Source organism: Piliocolobus tephrosceles, chromosome 14 (genome assembly GCF_002776525.5).
Source record: "Piliocolobus tephrosceles isolate RC106 chromosome 14, ASM277652v3, whole genome shotgun sequence".
Classification (NCBI taxonomy): domain Eukaryota; kingdom Metazoa; phylum Chordata; class Mammalia; order Primates; family Cercopithecidae; genus Piliocolobus; species Piliocolobus tephrosceles.
Window position 1 is genome coordinate 52,322,483 of NC_045447.1, and position 16,934 is coordinate 52,339,416.

Below are 16,934 nucleotides of genomic sequence, written 5' to 3' on the forward strand. Positions count from 1 at the left end.
CTGTCTGATAAGAAATGGTGTCTACGAGAGTGAAATGTAACACTGCATAGATATTAATCAAAAAAGACTAGATTATGCTGCAGTAACTGTATCTCAAATCTTAGTGGCTCAAAAGACAAAGATGTATCCCTCATTCACACTACATTTTTATTGTACTGCAGGGGGACTCTGTCATCATCCAGGGACCCCATCTGGTGAAGTCACTCTCTGGAGTATTGCTGTGATCCAATAGTCATCCCTAATAAAAAAGAATACTTTGTTCAATTTCCCACAGGTAGTTTGATTCACCTGGAAGTAACACATGTCCCTTCTGCTCAAAACTCCTTCATTAGAATTGGCCACAATTCTAATACTAACAGGTATTCAAATAGTAAATGTCTGTCATTGTCTGGAAAGTGGAAAGCCGGATGTATTCTGTGAGAAGCATTGATGACTACCACAGAATGTGGTTGCAATGGAATATAAGTGATAAAGACTAGGACCAGACCAGAAAAGTGACTATACTGTAGTTTGCATAAAAAGAGGGTCACCCGAACTCTAATGAGAAGGAATAACTGAACATTATAAAATACTTATTAATGGCTCAATATGCAGAGTTTAGTTTATTTTGTAGGTCCTATTCCTTCCACATTGTTTTGCTATCTTTACAAAGTCCTAAGTAAATATATATATATATTTCTATTTAGTATATAAATCTGCTTCAGTTTTGTCTAGTCTATAAACTATGTTAATTAATCATACTAATTGAGTAATGCTATATATATATATATATATATCTCTCCATATCCCTTGGGGCAATATTAAGGAAATCCATCTGAATTCCTGAGCTAACTAATATTCTTTTGCACCAGGAGAGAAGGTTAATAACACCTCCTACCTGACAACATTGAATATCACATTGCTTCTATGTGAACGAGCACCCCTTACTCAGGCAAACATGAAGCATGCCGTTCCTTCCCTTCTTGGTGTACAAATCATAAAATTAACTAATTTAATGTCCAGTATGTTTTAAGCATTGTAGAAATGCATTATGGGAACTTCTTGGACTGAAATCTAGGATCTTATCCCTGACTTAAAGAATCGCACTGTAAGACTGTTTCAGCTAGTCGCCTCCTCAGACTCCCAGTCCCCAATCTCTGGCCTAATGGTGTATGTACCATTCTCATTATTCATGATGGAAATTGTTTTGATCAATATGGGAATTTTAATTTATGTAACTCTTAAGACCGTGCCTCATTTGCTTTATTCTGGGAGCACAAGAAAATTTCCCTATTTGTCATTTTCTCCTTTCACAAATACTTCATTTATAACAATATTTGGTTCTTTGTGTGATTATCTGCATGGCTCCAATTTTAGGACTGCTAATAGGTTGTCCCTGGTTCATGGAGTGAGGTTGTTCTTATCTGGCCAACTTCACAAGACTAGTATTTAAAAATGATTTAAAAAATACAATCGTCTGTCCCAGTAAAGTCTACAGAGAGACAGAAACGATAAATATAAAATGATGTAATAATCCCAAAAACAATAACCTTGTGCTAATTTTGCAGACACAAAGAGGGAGTATATTACTGCTCTGTACAGGACAGCATCTTTTACAAACAAGAAGTTTGTGAGTGGATAGATACGTTTTGATTAATGTTAAAGCTAAAGGAAATTAGAGGTATGTCCCATTTTACAATGATGTAACTGAAACCTCGATTGGTTTGATGACTTTCCTAAGGTCTTCTTGTTGATTTTGGCCAAAGCCAAGACTAGAATAAAGGCCATTCATCTACTGTTCTTTTGATGACAAATATTATGGCAGCACGAAGTTCAGTTAAGTTCTAGGTATTATTTTTACATACTTTATGAAGGAGGATGTATTTCTTTTTTTTTTTTTTTTTTTTTTTTTTTTTTTTTTTTTTTTTTGAGACGGAGTCTTGCTCTGTCTCCCAGGCTGGAGTGCAGTGGCCGGATCTCAGCTCATTACAAGCTCTGGCTCCCAGGTTCACGCCATTCTCCTGCCTCAGCCTCCCGCGTAGCTGGGACTACAGGCGCCCGTCACCACGCCCGGCTAGATTTTTGTATTTTTAGTAGAGACGGGGTTTCACCACGTTAGCCAGGATGGTCTCGATCTCCTGACCTCTTGATCCGCCCGTCTCAGCCTCCCAAAGTGCTGGGATTACAGGCTTGAGCCACCGCGCCCGGCCCACAGGAGGATGTATTTCAATGACATATTGCCATTATTGAAGTCCAGTTGAGTTCTAGTTAGTATTTTTACATAGACTCTCTGAGAGTGCAAAGGACTTTATGAAGGATGTATTAAGGAAGTTGTTTCATTCTCGGTAAAATTCTCATTCCTCATTAGGATTTAAGAGTCCTCCAGGAGTCTTTAGGTAATCACTCACAGACTGCTTAAATCATGAATGAGGCTAAAGAGATCATTGTGCAAATTCAACAGAATTCGATTATCCATGGTCTAGAGTGACCCTGTCCTGAAAAGAGAGCTGCCCAGGGATTTTTTTTTTTTTTTTTTTTTTTAATTTTAGGCAAGGAAATTTTGTTAGACTCTACAACTTTACTCTTTTCAATTAATTGGAGAGGAAAGTCTAATTCATTGAACAGTATAAAATGTAGATTTTTTTAAAGAAATTCAGTTTGGGAGAAGTATTTTAATTTTCAGATGTACCTATTAATTGAAGCTTAGCTACCTAAGCTAAGTAAGCAAAAGAGACATTTGTTGAGTCAGTATTTCTCAACAAATAAATCTACTTCAGTTTTGTCTAGTCTATTAACTATGTTAATTATACTAATTGAGGAATGCTAATTTCACAGGAAAGGTTGTTCAGCAAGGTAACTTCAGCTTGATTTCTGTCTGAGTAATTATCAGTAAAGGCCAAATATGTAAGATTTCACTGCATCTCAAAACAGTTGTGGAAAAAAGAAAACATTGGTAATAACTGAAATCCTGACCACTATTTATTTAGTATTTACCATGAACTAAGCCCACTTTATGTATTATCTTGTTTGATTCTTGTAACAACACTGTAAGAAGGGTGTTGTTATTTTCATTTTGTAGATAAAGAAACTGTTATTTTCTTTATCTATTGTTATTTTCATTTTGTAGATAAAGAAACTGGTGCTTAGTACCGTGAAGTAACTTGCCCAAGGTTACACAGCTAGAAAGTAGCAAGGCTGGAACTTCAATCCTGTAACTGAATGTCTGTACACATTCATATGCTTTACTGCATTCTCAATGCCCCCTTCCTTCCTTCCTTCCTTCTTCCTTCCTTTATTACTAGTTACTAAAAAGTATTTTTAAAACACAATATTTGAAACAACATGTTACTAGTTTAAAGACTGGACAAGTTAATAAAAATTAAAAGGCAAGACATATATGTCTGTTTTTAGGAAAATGTATAATAAAATAAAAGTGGAATTCTGAATAAGTGAGAAAAAGATGAGTGATTTTACCCTGGCTACTGTGACTTCTTTTTAACAAGGTCACTTCCTGCTATATCTCCACGTGGCTCTAGACAAGAGAAGTTACCAATAATAATCTTCATAGCAGTGAAAACCACTTCAGGCTGACCTCACTCAAACAGCATAGCATAAATATTACAGGAGTTCTATAGGAAGGAAAAGTATCATTTGGGACCCATACATTTCTCTGACATATATGATACAGATGCTGTGGCTGAAGAGAGGCAGGGCCCAGTGTTAACAATTCCAGAGGAAGGACCCTTCTAGGAAAAGAGGAGTCCACTTGGCTTCATTGTGGTATTCCTGTTGGCAGAAACCTCTGCTGTGAATACAATCTTTCATCCAGGGATGGCAAGTCTCGTTAGACCTTAATCCATGTAGGTACAGATACTCCAACAGACCCTGAGTTACTAAGCGTCAATATTATTTACTACATTTAAAGTGTTGTTTTACGTGTAAATAAACCAACTGCCTTACATTATGTCCTGTGTGCTTTGGACATACGAAGCTACCGTGGGTTTATCTGACACTCTGCTGAGAGATTTTTCTCAGGTGGAAGTCTGTTCCAGAAGTATGACAACTCTACCACCAGGTCCTAGCCGCTCAGAATACCAGCATTTCGCACATAAGTTATACCTCTACTTGGCTTCTAAGGCAAATGAATTGAAAGAGCGAGGAGTTTCTGTTCCCTTAAGAACGTGTTCAATTTATAGCTAAATTAAGACCTCATATTTCTTCTCAGTAGCGGTTTAAAATGGAATGTTCCTCACCTCCTTTCTTATAATGAGGTAGATAATAAATCTTGCCATGCTTACACCTTCAACACACTGTAAAAGTGAAACATTCTTCCTCAGGAAATCTTTTTTTACCATTATTACACCCATCTCCCAGTCCAGGTAAGGTTGCTCTCCTGAATACTCCTACAGCAGCATCCTGTAGATTCCTAATCCTTGCAGTTTTAACACCATGTCATAGTTACTTGCTTATTATACTACTTCACTAAATCATAAATCTTTTAAAGGCTACTTATCTGATTTCTGGCTCTGGTCTCTGGGGTTAGAATGGTGCCAGGCATCATGTTTATTTATTATTTACTGCATGTCAACTAGTTTATATAATCTGCATTTATATTCTGTAATCTTACATATAATTATCTGAGCCATGTAAAGAACAGAGAATGTGCTCATGAAGTTACATGCTACATGGACTGCTCAAAGGGCTGTGCTCATTTTCTCTGGGTTTCTGTTTGTTGCCTAATAGAAGGGATTAGAAGGTAACTTCTGTACTGATTCTGCCAAATACTGAACTGTCTACACATATTTGAGGTTCACGTAGTTGAATATGTGGTAATGACCCCTGCATGAATCGCTCTCTTCTGGGAAGCTATTTGTCTCTCCCAAGCCGTGGCTGTTTCTCCTAAGTCATTTTTCAATGTCTGAAGTGGTCATAACAGCAATCTGTCAGCCCCCAAAACTTTTACCAAGAATGCAGAATAAAAGGCTGAGGAAATTCATTTAACCAAAGATAGAAGTTTAACTCATAGCAGTTAGAACCCAATTTGACCCTGCAGAGTCTTATATCAGCATTGTTTTGACAGAGGAATTATATACATATATATATACATTCTTTAATTTGGTATATTTCTCCCCTCATGGACGTTCAGCACAGTGCTTTTCTTCCAAACAATAGCAAATATTTTTAAAGTTATTTTGCCTCTCAATATTCTATAGGCTAATAAAGAAATCACTCCATATAGGAAACTGTGAAACATGTAACATATTTTAAATTATGCTTGTGATAGCCAGTTATTAAACCACATTAATGTTTACAGTGAAATCATTCATTGCTATTTCAAAAATTGATCATATGGATAATAGTCCCTGCCTCTACTTACCTTTTAGCTACTTCAGATCTTTCAACTTTATGCCCTGTGTTTCCTAGATTTTTCCAGAAATTGAGTAAATAAATGGGTTAATAACAACTATAATTACATACAGTATCTTTGTAACACAGTTTACAAATCATTATTACATATATGTCCTCCTTTATTATAATACTTTAGACAAAACTATGAAGCTTTACTCCCACTGTAGAGATAAGAAAACTGAGATTAAGACTTTTGAGGGAAAGTCACCTACAGCTAGTAAGTGACAAACGCAGGGCTTCAACAAATGCTTCTAATTCCTAATCAGTATTCTACTCTCCAGGAAAATCCATGGGTGTTTTTCTGTCCCTAAGATCTGCCTATCTCTTACTTGATGTATCACTGTTATGGGTTGAATTGTGTACTCTGCAAAAATGTTGACCTCTTAACTCCCAGGACCTGTAAATATGGCTTTATTTAGAAATAGGGGCTTCATAGATGAGGGGTTCAAGTTAAGGTGTGGTCACTAAGGTAAGCCTGTATCTAATGTGTTTATTAAAAGGAGAAATGTGGACACACAGAGAGATACATACAGAAGGAATACGAAGAGGAGAGAACTTCTACACAGGGAGAACTCATCTACAACCCAAGAGATGCCTGAGGATATAGGAGGGAAGTCTGGAACAGATTCTCCTTCACTGCCTTCCTGCTGGAAATTAGAGTTTTCGGTTTACCTAAGCCCATGTTTCTAGAGTCCTGACACCTAACCTAACCTTAGCCAATCTCCTGCCCAAAGAGATTAGATGTTACCACTGGATAAAATTCTACCTCAAAATGTAATGTATAACAAAATCTTGATTGTGCTGCCTGTTTTATATTTGGCTATTGTGTGTCCCACTCACCTGTAGTAAGGTAAGGTAAGGTTAACTGCCTAAATCAGGCCTGAGTGCATCATGTAATAGCTATTTCTTGGGTGGTTCTTAGTATTGCTATGATAGATACATAACTCATTTATAATATCTCACAATAAACATAAGAGATAGATACACTGTTATTCCAATTTTACACAGAAACTGAAGCTCAGAAAAATTGATAAAGTCTTGCTTCTCATCCATCTCAATTTTACCATGTTTCCTTGCTTCTTTTTTAACTCTGGGATGTCAAACAAATGGATGATTTAAATATGGGTGTTAGTGTTGAGAAAATGAAGAAGTTTAGTGACTGGATCTTTACAAATCCTCTTTTCAGTCAAGGGGTATCCAATTATTTGCTTTCAAAGAGATTGATTGAAGAACTTAGTTGACAGCTGTTCATAAAAAATATTTTTGATGATTAATCATTATGCAGTTTTTGTCATGTATCTCAGAAGAATTTCAAAGTGAGTGACATTGCTATAACAAGACTCCTTCCATTCCCATCTACTTTTCAGTAAATAATATTTCTCAGACATCTATAAAATTGAAAAATTGGAATAAAATTGATGTTGGTCTTTATTTCATTTAATAATACCATAAATACGTAAATAACTGGAAACAATAAAGGTTCTATCCATCCCATGCATTCTCAACAAATAATGACCTTGGTAAAGATGCAGATTAAGGGTTAAGGAGCTAGAAATAGCTCTCATTTACTGACAGAATCATTTTGGGTGACTCAAATGCCAGACTTGGAAATCAACATGGATACATCTTTCAGGTAACTCAACAGAGAACAGCCATCTTAACCAATAAGAGAAGCATTTGGTCAAATATGAACAACTGGTAGACTTTGAGATAAATCTGATTATAGGGAAAATCTAATTAGGTCAACAATAATCATTATCACACTCCAACTAAAATGCAATAAGTATGGGATGGTAAATAATTATTTGATGGTCCCATTTAAAAGCTTTATGGTCCAAGTTAAAGCTGTCTACTCAGATACATCAGTTCAGTGGTACAACATAATTTTCTACTCTAGCAGCCATATCAAAAGTAAAAATTGGAACAATGAATTTAGTTTCTGAGAATTTGGTTTAACACTGTAATAATGGACGACATTATAGGTTGCTATGAGAATTAAATTACATAAGGCATGACTTGGAAAACATCTTATATTTAACTTATTGGAGAATGAAAGTATAAGTAAACAAGTATAGATCAAGACTTAATTTTAATAGCCAAGCAAGAGCAATCTTGAGTGGCTCTCTTTCACTATAATCCTTCTATCTCTGGTATTGGCAGCATTGACACTGGAATAATCTACGTTGATTGCAAAAGGTGTGGAGAAAAGGAAGCATTTAGATTTCCTTTTTGAGTAAAGCATTAGAGATGACCCTTAAGTAACCCTAGCTTCCAGGGACATGAAAACTATGTTTACAGTTCCATTCTTTTGTGAACAGCACTTATTAAGCACCTGATATTTGCCAGGAGCTAAAACTATAAAATTAAAGAAAAAATTAATTTTTTCATACTTGAGTAATTATAAAAAATAAAATGTGATGTGAAAAATCTTTAATAAAGGCATATATAATGGAAAAAGGAGTGACTAAAAGAGATTAGTAGGATTATGAAGGAGGAGATATTAGAGGTAATATTTATAAGGCATTCTGGATTTTATCAGACAAAGGGGTGAGGAAAGAGACCATGTCTGTTATGTTCACTACGGAGCTGACACATCCTTGGCACAAAATAACCATTTGTTGTCAACAAATCATTTATTGAATATTTGTTGTCAATAATTTGATACATTGGGTGTACAAATAAAGGAAAATTCTAGATTCTTAGATCTTGTTATGTATGTTGAATGAGTTCAGATAAGCTGCAAAGTACTTGGGTTTCTTTTGTGCAGGGCTATCTATAATTGCTTCAATCTGACCGTGAAGGCATGAGTATAGAACACACCCTCTGGCTTCACATAAAACAAACGTTTCTTTCACTGGGAAATTCTTACACTGTTTGCATCATGAGTTCCAGTCTTCATTTGTCTAACTTAAATACTCCTAATACTTCCAAACATTTTTCATCTGATACTGCCCTTTACTACACTTGTCTTTTTTGCTAGATATGCACCAATTTCTTTAATGTCCACAGAGAAATTGGGGCCCAATACTCTATTGCTAGAAACACAGAAGATAATAGAACAGAAGCTACAGCTTCATTTAAAGATTCATTTACATATTATTTGATTTCTACTACACGGTACCCCACCTGGAAGAAACAAAGATGTCAACACAGCGTATCTAGGTAAGATCTCTGTCATGGTTTGCCAAGTGTTGTTTCTTTATTTCCCCTCTGTTTTTCTGCTGCAAGGAAGAAAAGCCATATTATTGTGAGGAAATACATTTTTAGTATTGGGGTAACCCATTCATTGCTAGAATGTAAATTTAAGAACCAGAATATTTCTTAGACTTCACCCAGGAGCCCTGTAACTCTCTCATCAAAGTTTGTGCCTGGATAAGATTCAAGAGATAAAGATCAAATCCACAATAATTATTTATCTTCTGGATGCCAACCTCCCTAGTCTCCTTATCCTGGTCTTAAGCAAATTTTCCTGCATGGAGATGCTCTTAGACCCTTTACAGCTTAAGCCTTGGCTTCTCCTATTTCCTCATTTTGGAATATTCTGGAGTCTCAAATATTTTCTGCCAAAGATATTGCAGAATTTCTCTTTTGGACATTGAAACAGCCTCAGAGACTTTTGTAAATAGCACAGTGTTGTTTTCTAATATTGCGCATAGATATGGTCACTCCTAGAAATTGCCATTGATTATCTGGGGAGGAGACAAGGACTTTTTTCTTCTGTCATCATCTCTTCTGAAATTTAGGCGATCTGACATATTCTCATAGAAGCCAGTCATCCATTGTAAACCATAGTTGCATGTTCTTCTGCAGTTACTTCTCTTTTGTTATTACCCAACTTTCAGATAAGTCTTATGCAAATAATGTAAATACCTCAATTTTTGCCTAACTGGTAATAGAAAAATGGACTGTCTCTCAGACAAAAAACTTCAAAGGGAGCAATGCCATATACTCATGCCATCATCTCCAAGATGGTGGTAATGAGAGAGTCTGGCTAAGCCTCTCACTTGTAGAAATTCTCTTTGTGGCCAATTGAAGATTTTATTAAGGAAAGTGGATATATATATATCTCCATCCTTTTTGAGATTCTAACTAATGCTAAGCCTGTGGGATCCAATGTCTGCCCATGAGTGCTGAACACTGGTAAGAATTCTAGCTGAGCTTCCAGGCTCATGTCCCTAAGAGTGGCCCCACATTCCTGTAGATTTCTCAAGAACACTACTGTCCTCAAACCTCAAGGGCTGCGAAAGAACCATAAAAAGATGGAATCCCTCATTGGTGACAAAATTCCCAAATCTCATTCACAGAAATTCTCCATCCTATCACTAAAAAGCTCAGGGACAGTTTAATATTGTGGCAAACCAGCCAAGTCTCACTTTAACACCTGCGCAAGGAAAGTCATGGTTTGGTTCTATTCACTTATTGCAGTTGCAAGGATGAGGAATTTGTCTTCCTGCCTATCTCTCAAAAAAAAAAAAAAAAAAAAAGATCTTTTGAAAAAGATTGAAATTTAAGAGCAAATGTTTCTCTCCTCTGCTTTGATTTAAATAAGAGAGTCTCAAATGTCTTCTCAAGAATCAATGATGTAGGGCAGAAAAAATGTTGGAAGAAAATAGATCACCTCCTCACAAAGCTATGCCTGGCTCCTAGGAAATCTGGCCAATTCCATGCAAAGACTTACTTAACTAAGTAGATTTCTAAATATCACATGTTTAATATTCTCTCAAATTATGCAAATTTCGTGAAGAATTTTTCTTCATTTCCTTCATACTCACAATAGAAAGGTCAATATCTGGGTTAATGCTGGTCCTGGACACAGTCCACAGGAACTTCCCACAAGTTTCCCATGTCTTCAATATATTGAGAATGGTGGATGATACTAGTCTCCAATTACTACCCTTCCACTCTTTTTTATATCACTTACAATAGGAAGTACATTTTAGTTTTTCATGACCTCTGGAGACTTGGAACCTAATTATAGCTACTTACTGACTAAACTCCAAGAGATGCTTTGCTGAGATACATAGCTTGGTTTGCTTTACACCATCTCCTCATCGAAACAGTCATATTAGAAAAAAAAAAAAAAAAGCCTTTCAATAAATGTATTGCTTGCTGGTCCTTAGAGTTTAAGCTCTCTAAGCCTCAATCCTACCTTTAAAAAAAAAAAAAAAAAACAGAAGGACTGGGAAAATACTTGATGACAATATAGTCTTTAATTATATTATTTACTCCCTTGGTGATGACATGCAGTAAATCAAATATGGGAAATGACCAAAGATAAATAAATGGCTTTAATAAGTTTCCCAGGCCCAAGCTTTGAATGGCTTTAGGTGTCTTTGGAATAGAGCATCTCAAAAGGCAGAAACCAGGACATCTGCTGGTCTTTCAGCATACAGGTACATACAGATCACCTAGGAAGAAAATGATAGCACTATTTCCTCTACCTCTTCTACCTCTTCCACCTCTTCCAAACTCTACCATGAGATTGATTGTGCATTCCAGGTTATCCCTATGGCCTCCTTCACAGGGACAGCTACACCCAGGCCATCACCATTTCTTTCCCAGAAAAGGATTCCAACATTAACATAGATGTTGTTTTTATTATTCTGCTTCCAGGTCATAAATCCATTAGATCCTGAAAACTCTTAAAACTTGGGTCTCACTTTTCCTAATGCTATTGTGTTCTCAAGCCTTGAATAAGTGGTTGTAATAATCTATCTACATCTGTCAAAAACTGCTTGAGAATTCCCTACTCTTATTGAACTGAGCAGCAAATGTCAGAGTTAACTTGAAGTGCTATTTTAGCTAGATGCCCATTAAGGACTTTACAGGATTCCCTGGCTTCCTGGGGATATGAGCACATTCAACAAAACCAGAATCAACTCAATCAGGCCGCAGAGGATCTTCAGCCCCATTATTTCCAGACATCTGACCAAAATTTAACCTCTTCCCACACTATAGCTGCATATCAGGTAAAGCAGAATTATTCTTTATTTCTTCAGGGCCTTCCCAGTGCCTGTCCCTGGACTGTAAATCAAAAAGGAAAAGTGGCTGCACAGAATAAATATCCCCACTCATTCTGACTGCTGAGATGAACCAAGAGTTAAGTAGCATCTGTTGATTTTTCCTGTCAGGATATCCACAAACATGTTTTTGATTATAATAATATAATTTAATAATAGAAATTATCTAAATGAGAAGATGGCCACATCATCAATCCTCTAACAAATAAGCTGCTAACATTTCCAAATTAGGTATAGCTTTACCTATGGATAAATACATTTAAGTTGTCTTGGTGCCTAGAGAAACTTTATCTAGCCAGTCTGGATAAGGCATTTAGTTCAGGTCCTGAGTCCCCATGGGCCTAACCAACTCCCAACTCCCTGAGCTGACTGAGGAAAGGGTGGGGAGGAGGAAATAGTTCTGAGGAAGATCCTGGCCAGGCCCCTAAACAAAGTGAGAGCAGCAGACAAACGACTCCTGAGCAAAGGCGTGGAGGATCCTGGGGGGCAGAGGAGCAGCAGGTGCTATAGGGCCAGAAACTTAATTGAGGTCATCTAAACTTGGCACACAGACTTCAGCATAGACTGGTCAGCACAGAGTTTTTCAGCATTTAGTTTGAAAACTTATCTTTTGCACACCAAGTGAAAAAATACATTTTTAAGAAACAGAAATTCAATCTCAACTTACTCAATGTTCGACCTGGGCACTAAATTTCTTTCTTTAATCAAACTGATAAAGAATTTTAAACCATTTTAAATGAATGAGAAACAGCCTGCTCTGAAATTGTATTAAGAGAAGTTATTCCTGCAAAAGACCTGAAGATGAGTTTCAAGATACTTCCTCATAAATAATACACAGAGCCGGGCTCTCTTGTTTTCCCCTTGGTGGCAACATTCAGATTTGAACAACTCTAACCTTAAAAATAGCTATCTCACCATTAGCCAATTCAAACTTTCAAAAGTACATCATAGCTTCAGAGTTTTGAGACTTTTATATCTATATACACTTCTTCTGAGGCCAAGGTAAACCAGAAACTTCAGTTGTTATGTTATTCTTTTTAATATAAATGTGCATTTGATGTTGAAAGATACATCAATTATTTTTAGAAGAACTTTGGCATTGTATTACGATGCTAACATGTGTATTTAATATAGCTAGCTTATAAGTAATTGAGAAATATTTCTTAGCTTAAAATGAAAACTAGGAGATGAGAGGAAGATGAAAGGTGAAAAAGGAGAAGATTGTGTCAGCACCTATGTTTAAGGAACACACTCAATCATGCTTTTGTTGGAACAGCCTGGCTGGCAGTCTGTTGGAAGACGAAGGTAAGATGCAGGTAAGAAGATCACGTAGTTCGGCTGTGGCAAGCCATCGACAGCCTCGAAATGCAGCAAAATTTTAAATGCTCATGTTAGAAAATAAGACAAGTAAAAATTAATGCCAACAATGAAAACTAATGAAAGGTCAAAGAATTAAGATGATCAACAAAGTCAACAACTGATTATCTGAGGGGAAAAAAAAACTAATAGAATAGACAAATTTCTGAAGGAAATTGAAAAAGAAAAAGAGAAGATGGAAATGATATTAGTATGGATTAAAAGGGAGGGAACTGGAGATTAAGTAGAGATTTAAAAGAAAATACTATGAGTAATTTATGCCAATAAATGTGAAAAATGAAACATAAGGAATTCCTAGAAAAGTATAAATTCCAAAAGACTCAAAAGAAATATAATATTTGATACTATAACTGGTACACTATTTAAAAATAGTTACAAATTATTTTCATGAAAGTAAACAAGGCCACCATGATTTTACAAGCAAGTTCTACCAAACATTCAGAAACATCTAGCGAATCTAAGGCAAACTTTGTTAAGGAAGAGAAAAGAGGAAGTGTTCCCAATAATTTTAAGAGTCTGCTATAACCTTTATACCAATACCAGACAAAAACATTATGAATATATATGTAAAAATATGTTTATTCTATTTTGACTGAGTCATTTTATTTTGCATCAGACCACCTCTTGTAGCCTGAAAAACTAGAAAAGTTGGATAAATTTCAAAGCATCAGAGTGATATCAATGCAGCCAGGATTTGACATTTTAAGAAAGAAAATGATTAAAATTTTATTGTGGTTCCTGTATACAAGATACATTTAAATATCAAGCACATATAAATATCAATTTATGCCAAAAACAGAGAAAATAATAAGATAAGGGATAATTTAAGAGTAGACTTTACAAAAGATCATAACTCTGTCATTCAAACTTGAAATTAATATATAAAATATGGGAAGATACATCATGTTCTTGACCAGAAACCCTTGTCTTGTTTTTTATAGATTTCCTACTAATCAAACTATAGACTCAACTAGAATCTAATCAAAATGCTGACAGGGCCCTTTGTGGAAGTTGGCAAGCCTATTATGAAATTTATATGGAAGAGTAAAGGGTCAAGAATTACCATCAGACTCTTGAAGTACGCAATTTGCCTCACTATAAAATAAGGAGAGGAGAGTTGATGATATATCTGTATGTGTGCACATGTTCTGTATATTGTAAGATGTGTTTTGCACTGAGTTATGATAAAAAATAAAAATTGAAAATATCCATCCAAGAAAAATTTTAAATACATGAAGAAATATGTTCAAGAATGTTCATAGTAGCACTACTAGGAATGACAACAAAAAAGCTACAAACAACCCAAATGTCCACCAAATAGAAAACAAATACAACATATTTGCAAAGTGAAATGCACATATAGCATATCTTAATTGGCAGCTGCATTTCAAATACTTAATGTGACTAAGGTATCGAACCAGTAGCTAGCAGCTAGTGACTAGTCGCTAAGGTATTGAAGACCACAAGTATGGAATACTTCATAAATTTAAATAACAGAATAAAATAAATTTTTTACATGTGTAGATATGTGTAGATCGCCCAAGCATATTATTCAATACTAAAAAGGAAGATGTAAAACAGTACATATAGTATGATCCAGTGTGTATAAGTATACAGGGAAATACATACTTTTTTTCTGAAAAAAAAAAAAGAAACTTGTTAACAGTGGTATTGCTTAAAAGAGGTAGAGACTGGACCCAGTGACATTTTTGTCTCTTTTTATAGCTCTATGAAGTTTGTGAATGTTTTAAGCTTGCATATTTATTAATTTTATTTTTAAGAATAGAAACAATAGTTGATAAGCATGTAGCAGTGGAAAAAATACTGTAAAACAACAACCTCTCAGGTTGTATAGCTTCATGCACATCTCTGACCAAGATGTCAGAACTATTGATTTTATACTTATGTAACCATTGACCCTTCTCTGTCTGTTTTGATAGACAAGCATCCTAAAAAGGTTGCAATGATCACTTGTCCTATGAACAGTCTACTTTTCTCGTCATTTCAACTCCTGAGCTAACTGAAGATGGATATAGGATTATGGAATTAAGTAAACCAAGAAGAAAACTTTTGAGGCCTGTGGCTTTAGAGACTTGAATTCAAATGCAGTGGTGCATATGAGATGCCCTATATCTGTGTTTCTCTGGAACTACCAATTTAGTAGGCCTACAAAAGAAGGAAGTAAACTTATATCTGACCTCATTTATTCCTGACACAATGGTGTTGTGATTGTTGTTTCTTTTTAAGTGGATTTGAAACAATTTAAATGAAGAAACCACATTAAAATTTTTTTCTAGGGATCCAATCAATGTTACTGGGTCATATTGCAACATCGAGTATGTTTCTTTTTTGGAAAACCAGGAAGACATGGTCCCATCTCTACTTCTGATGCCTCTCCTGTTTTTCACATATATTCTCTGGATTGAAAGTATTGTTCAGGAATCTCTCGTAAAAGTTCCATCAGTGCTCTTAAGTTATTAAATATTGATCAGGAAAGCTAAAATCTTCGGGGTGGCTCTATTCTACTTTACTTCTATGATAATATTAGTTTTGCAACCTATAATCTGTAACACATTTTTAATGGGGGAATAAGAGGTTTAGGATTTGAGGGACATGGCTTCCATTTCACCATACGTTTATATCACACTGCCAGCTCCAAACAGTAAGCCTCTTGTTTACTCCCTTTGTCTTCTCTTTCCAAAACAAAATGAAAGTTTATCCTGGCTTTATCACCTTAGTTCTGTTCTTCCAAGTTCCTACAGCTGAGTTGGACCAACAGCTTCCAGTCACCTGTCAAGGTGTGCGCAGTACTGCACTTCGCCAGGAGAGGCAGCAGAGGCCTGGAGCCAGGTAGCCATGTGGTCTAATGCAGCTTTGATGGTGGAAAGATCACTCAGAACTTCTTGATCTCACTCACCACAAGACCACACTAAAACTGTCAGTGCCCCAAGCATAGCCTGAACAGAAGGGCATCAGTGGTTCCGTTAGTTGATTCAACATTTGATGAAGAAACTGAAAATTAATTTTACCTTTTTTAACCTGGTATGCCTTCATTTCATTTTTTTCCCCTTGATTCTTGTCTTTTAAAGATACCATGTACACCATCACTATCAGTGACCCATCCCAATAGTTTCTCATTCAGGAGGTCTGGAGTCAGGTCTAGGAATCTGCATTTGATCAAACACCACAGTTGACTCTTGTTTACATTAAAGTCTGAGAACCCTAGTTAATTTATAAATGAATTTCAACTCAGAGAGCTGATATCTCTTTGAGCCTCAGTTTCCTCATCTATAAAGTAATTATAAGAGTTCATACCTCACTAAACCTACAGAAAGTACATCAGATAGAAATAAGCTTATATTGGTGCTTCTCCCAGCTTTTCCTCTGCATCACATACCAACCTATGCAATATAATATCTGAATATAGATGCTGATATTTATAATCCTACCTTCCTTAAAGTTTCTAAATAATACATAGAAGTGTTTCACTTGTTTTTTATATTTCTTAACATATGATTGGAAAGAGAGTATAAGCAAACATTAGTAGCTACTGGATTTTATCCATAAGGACACTTCCGGTAATATTCTCCTAGTTTTCTCATCATAAATATTCAACATTTACTGAGTACTGCACAGGGTTAGTTCAGCTGACTAAATTAAAGCATGGGGAAGTCAAAAATCATGGACCTCATTAGGTGTAACAAACGGTTCTTATCCCCTGAAAATACTGCTGATCACAGGCTATTGTTGCCTGGCTCAGGGTCTGTGAATCTCAAATCTCACCATTATCTTGAGTAAGATACAAATCTTTATGGACAGCCCACCAAGCATGCCAGTTTCACAAAGTCAATAACAGCCTCCCCGACCCCACCAATCAACACTTGCATTTCACTTCTTGATGTCACCTAAAACATCCTCTGAAATCTTTCCTACCTCTGAAATCTTTAATTTTAGTTTTCTACTCTAAATCTCTGTGCCTTCACTGCTCTCATTTTATCACTCTAATTATACCTATTCTTTGACATTAAGACCTCTAGTCCATTGAACTATATTATTCCAAACAATAAACCCCATAGTGAAATAATTTCCCCCCACATTTGGATTAGATCTCACCCATCATTTGAACTCATATATTCCCACAATTTTATT

General features: G+C 35.7%; 1 long non-coding RNA gene across 11 annotated transcripts in view; it reads right to left on the reverse strand.

Moving 5' to 3' along the window:
- The window catches only part of LOC116418440, a 149,350-nt gene that overhangs the window by 40,285 nt on the left and 92,131 nt on the right, over positions 1–16,934 (reverse strand). For 7 of the 11 annotated variants that reach the window (XR_004228458.1, XR_004228460.1, XR_004228455.1 and 4 more), the window contains one exon: positions 8,515–8,609. The exons of the other annotated variants lie outside the window; for them this stretch is intronic. This is a non-coding gene — a long non-coding RNA (uncharacterized LOC116418440). The remainder of the gene's footprint in view (positions 1–8,514; positions 8,610–16,934) is intronic. 11 annotated transcript variants of the gene reach the window in all.